The following is a 5,716-nucleotide window of genomic DNA, read 5'->3' as shown; positions in this document are numbered from 1 at the left end:
TATTGCCTTGGATTCACCTCTCTGTACCTCTTACCTTGCAAAAAGTGGTCACTTTTCTATTTGTAGTATTGCAGCAAATCTCTTAGAGCTCCAGATGAGTTCACAGGTGTCCATAATGACTTGAAAGCTATCTAGCTGAATTCCAGGACCAGAGGAACTAGGGTCCCCTACTCCTCAGCCATCCTCTTCCTTTCTTTTTATTCCCATTTTAAAATGAGGCAGTTGAGGCTTTGAGAGGGTACATAATGTAGAGCTGGTAATAAAACTCTGGAAGTAGATTTGATCAATCAAAGAAAGCATATGGATTTTATGTTATTTTTTTAAAAAAAGATTTTATTTATTTATTCATGACAGAGAGATAGAGGCAGAGACATGGGCAGAGGGAGAAGCAGACTCCACGCAAAGAGCCTGATGTAGGGCTTAATCCTGGGACCCTGCGATCACCCCCTGAGCCAAAGTAAGATGCTCAATTGCTGAGCTACCCAGGTGTCACAGCATACGGATTTTAAAAAAGAAGTAATAATAGCACTTTTCCCTTAAACCTCAGGCAATTATGGTGGGAGTATGAATTGAAGCAATTGTGGAAGAGATCCCTGGGTGGCTTAGCAGTTTAGTGTCTGCCTTCAGCCCAGGGCATGATCCTGGAGACTTGGGATCGAGTCCCACGTCAGGCTCCCTGTGTGGAGCCTGCTTCTCCCTCTGCCTCTCTGTTCCTCTCATGAATGAATAAATAAATATTTTAAAATATTGTGGAAAATAGCATGGAGTTTTCTCAAAAATTAAAAATAGAAGCACCATGTGATCCAACAATTCTACCACTGAGTATTTACCCAAATGAAATGAAAGCATTAATTCAAATGATATATGCACCCTTATGCTTATTTCAGCATTATTTACAATTATTATTTACCTTATGGAAGCAACCTGTGTCCATTGATAGTTAAATGGATAAATAAGATATGACATATTACACACACACACACACACACACACACACACACTGGACTATCAGCCATAAAAAAGAATGAGATATCATCATTTGCAACAACACGTTTGGACCTGGAAGACATTATGCCAAGTGAAATAAGTCAGACAAAGACAAATGCCATATTCTTTCACTTTTTGTAGTATCTTAAAAAGTAAACAAATGAAGAGCAAACAAAAACGGAGACAGAATCATAAATACAATGAACAAACGTGAGAAGGGTGGTTAAAATAAGTGAATAGGATTAAGACGTACAAACTTCCAGTTATAAAATAAATAAGTCATGGTGATGAAAAGTACAACATAGGGAATATAGTCAAAAATATTGGAATATAGTGATGTGGTAACTACACTTGTAATGGCAGAATATAGAATCGTTGAAATACTATGATGTATGCCTGAAACTAATATAACATTGTATGTCAACTATCCTTCAGTTTTTTTTAAAAAAAGAAGTAGAGACGCCTGGGTGGCTCAGTGGTTGAGCATCTGCCTTCAGCTCAGGGCATGATCCCGGAGTCCCGGGATTGAATACCACATTGGGCTCTCTGCATGGAGTCTGCTTCTCTCTCTGCCTATGTCTCTGCCTCCCTCTTTTTGTGTCTCTCATGACTAAATAAATAAATAAAATCTTTTAAAAAAGAAGTAATGATAAAACACTTACTTACCTTTGATAATTAGGCTCATCTCACTAAATTTTGTGTTCTCTTATTCATTGCTGACTCATAGAGGAATTTCCTTAACATGAAAGGTAATACATGAATAGTAATTATATTTATTTATCTGAACATAAGGACATGTCTAAAAAAGTTTTTTAAGAGAATCTGTGTGTTTATTTTGTGTATTTTTTGCACAGATATGGCATCATATATAGGTAATACATAAGGCAGATTTCCATTTTTAATATAAGTTACATGAAGTCAGTGTTGTTCATATAAAGATTGAAGATATATGGTGTTTCTATTAAGTGTAGTGTCAATGGAAGGAACTGTGGGTAACATGAGTCTGATTCCCTCAGGATTTAAATTACTCAACAGTTGTAAAATGTGTACCTTTGGCAAATTCACTCACTCTTTCTGGTCTACAATAATTCAGGGTATTGTTTTATAGTATTAAATAGAACCCAATGGAGATTGCTACATTTTTAATGCAGCTTCCAACAAATTCACCTAAAAGTGTGTGTGTGTTTATGCAAGTGTGCATATGTATATGTGTAATTTTGATCAAAACTATGAACAGGCTTTACTAATAACTTTTCATTATTTAATTTTGTAGTAGGGAGATAAGATAGTGGAGGAGCAGGAGGGCCCTAGGCTTGTCTCATCGTATGAACACAGCTAGATAACTATCAAATCATTCTAAATACCACAGAAATTAACCTGAAGACTGAAAGAACAAACTCCACAACTAAAGGGAGAAAAGAAGCCACACCAAAGAAGGTAGGAGATACAGAGACATGGTTTAGGGGATAAATGGATCATGGGTACTGCAGAGTGGAGGTAGCCATAATCATGGTAGAAGGTGAGAGAGAGGAGCACATAGACGAACACACTAGGAGAACATTTCCCTGAAGCTATTGGCTGGGAAAACAAGAGGGGCTAATTTTCATGAGTTCTTGCAACAAGCAGGTCTTAAACACTGGAGTTTTTGGACTTGGTTGGAATAGAACCTTGAGTGCTCTGCCCTACTCATGAATAGAAGTCAGGCAAATAACCTGAGGACAGATGGCATGGAAACAGTAATCTGAAGAATGCCTCGGGCACACAGAGGGGAGATTATTCACTCTTCTTGGAGCTTGTCCCTCTCAGGCAGTATTCACAGAGAGGCCTCTCCCGGGACAAAGGAGCCATCTAGCACCATTTCCCTACCCCAACTCTCAGCATAAAAATATAGCCACCTACAAAAAGCAGCTCAGCCCTGACACTCGCTGCCTTACTTGCTTACACCAAGTCCCATACCCCTGTGCTCTGGCATAACTTCCCTTCTTGGTCAATCTTCCCTGTGTACCACTGTATCAGGACCCTCCCTAAGAAGACCAGTACAGGCCCCTGCCAACACTATGTAGATAAAGCCTGGAGTTTTAAAATTCAGCAGACTTCTCTTGAATACAGCCTGGAGGGCACCATGCTGCTCTTAAACAGAAAGCAAACAAACAACCTAGAGGTAGACAGTGTGGAAACAGTGAACTGAAAAATGCCTAGGATATACAGTGGGATATATTGTGTTCTTTTCTCTCAGTGCTTCCCTGAGAGGCAGCATACATGGAGATGCCTCTCCAGGGATAAAGGAGCTGGCTGATGCCATTTTCCTCCCACCCCAACCCTTGGCAACTTCTTTTCTCTCAGTGCTTCCCTGAGAGGCAGCATACATGGAGATGCCTCTCCAGGGATAAAGGAGCTGGCTGATGCCATTTCCCTCCCACCCCAACCCTTGGCATATTGTAGGAGCCACCTACAATAAGCACCACAGTGCTGACACTGATTGTCCAACCTGCTTATATCAAGTCCCACACCATTGCATTCTGGCTGTACTGCCATTCTCAGTCAACCCAGTGTGGCAGACTCCTTCCTCAGAAGGCCAGCAGAAACACCTGCCCACACGACCTCTCCCAAGCAGAGAGTTCTGCAGGGCTTCTGTTCTAGTGGAAGTAGTATCAGGTCTCATTTAAAGAGCATATTGGAGGGGCACCTAGATGGCTCAGTGGTTGAGTATCTATCTGCCTTTGCCTCAGGTTGTGATCCCAGAGTCCTGGGATCGAGTCCTGATCCTGTGGGGAGTCTGCTTCTCCCTCTGTCCATGTATCTGCCTCTCTCTGTGTGTCTCTAATGAATAAATAAATAAAATATTTTAAAAAATAAAGAGCATATCGGAGTACACCTGGTTAAATCTTGCCACATTCCGGCCAAGGACAAAACACTGCCTACTGCAGACAAAGATAGCCTCTGCAGATGACTGGACTCTAAGGACAGAGCAGCCAAAACACAATAGTACAGCACACACAGCACACACCAGAGACACCCTGAAGCGGGAGGCCCAGGGCACTATATAATATATTCTTCATAAAATCATTACTCTCAGGAGAAAGAAACTTAATGAACTAATTAAAATACAGAAGGCAGAGATTCAGACAAAATGCCAAGACAGAGGAATTCATCCCAAATGGAACAACAAAATAAGGTCATGACCAGAAATCTAAGCAGATCAATATAAGTAACATCCCTGATGGAGAAATTAGGGCAACAATCATGAGGATACTTGCTGAGGTTGAGAAATGAATGGAATACTTCAGGGAGGCCCTTACTACAGAGATAACAGAGTTAAAAATATTCCACCAGAAAAGAAAATACAATAACTGAGCTTGGACACAGGCTTGATGCAATCAATGAACACAAGGCTGGAAAAAGCAGAGAAGTGAATACATGATATAGAAAGCAAAATAATGGAAAATAATGAAGCTGAACAAAAGAAAGAAAAAAATAATTATGGAATAGGAGAATAGACTTAGGGATCTCAGTGACTCCACCAAATATAATAACATTTGTATTATAGGAACCCCGGAAGAAGAAGAAGAGAGAAAGGAGGAAGAAAATTAACTTGAGGGAATAATAGCTAAAAGTTTCCCTAATCTGGTAAAGGAAACAGACAGATCCAGAAAGTACAGAGAACTTCCATCAAAATCAACAAAACCAGGCCCATATCATGACATATTGTAATTACATTTGTAAAATATAGTGATAAAAAATCATAAAAGCATCAAGACAAAACAAGTCCCTAACTTACAAGGGAAGACCCATGAGGCTAGATGAAGATCCCTCCATAGAAACTGGGCAAGCCAGAAGAGGGTGGCATGATATATTCAATGTGCTGAACGGGAAAACTCTAAAATCAAGAATACTCTATCTAGCAAGGCCATGGTTCAAAATAGAAGGAAATATAAAGAGCTACCCAGAGAAACAAAAACTAAAGGAGTTCATAAGTACTAAACCAACACTGCTACAAATATTAAAGGAGACTCTGAGTGGAAAAATGTCCAGAAACAATGACAAAAAAAAGTATTAAGATGGCATTAAATGCATATTTACCAATAATTAGTCTGAATGTAAATTGACTAAACATTCCAGTCAAAATACATAGAATTTCAGAATAGATTTTTAAAAAGACCCGAATACATGCTGCCTACAAGAAATTTATTTTATTTTTTCACTCTAATTTCACATTTGCTTTACTTGCTTTTTTTATTTTTTTATTTTCAAAACAAATTGGGTTCTTAATTTCTTTTTATTCCATCGTATTAAAAGGAAGAACAAAAAACTGGTTTTGAATTCACTCTATATTTTAGACTCCTCAAATGAAAAAAATCATTGCACACACAATTGGAACAGAGATAGGGAGGAAAATGGATTCCCACAGGGCCACATGCACCAGATTAAAAATTTTGATATAGTTCAAGAATTTCCCAAAATGGTTGGATCATCATTACCAAAAATTCACCATAACAGCATCAAGAAACAAAAAAAATGTTTAAACCACACTGTGTGACTTTTGATCTCTACTGCTTTTAAAAAAAAATTGCCACACTGACAGAAAGTGAGGTAGTGGGTAGGAGAGGACAGACTCATGAATGTGAGCAAGACAGGAAGGGAAATTTCAGAGTGGAGTTGAGAAGAGGGTGGGGAGAGACAGGATTCAGGAGAGGGGAGGGGAGGGACATGGAAAGCCATTTCTTTAAGA

Source organism: Canis aureus, chromosome X (assembly GCF_053574225.1).
Source record: "Canis aureus isolate CA01 chromosome X, VMU_Caureus_v.1.0, whole genome shotgun sequence".
NCBI lineage: Eukaryota > Metazoa > Chordata > Mammalia > Carnivora > Canidae > Canis > Canis aureus.
This window is presented reverse-complemented; position numbering follows the sequence as displayed.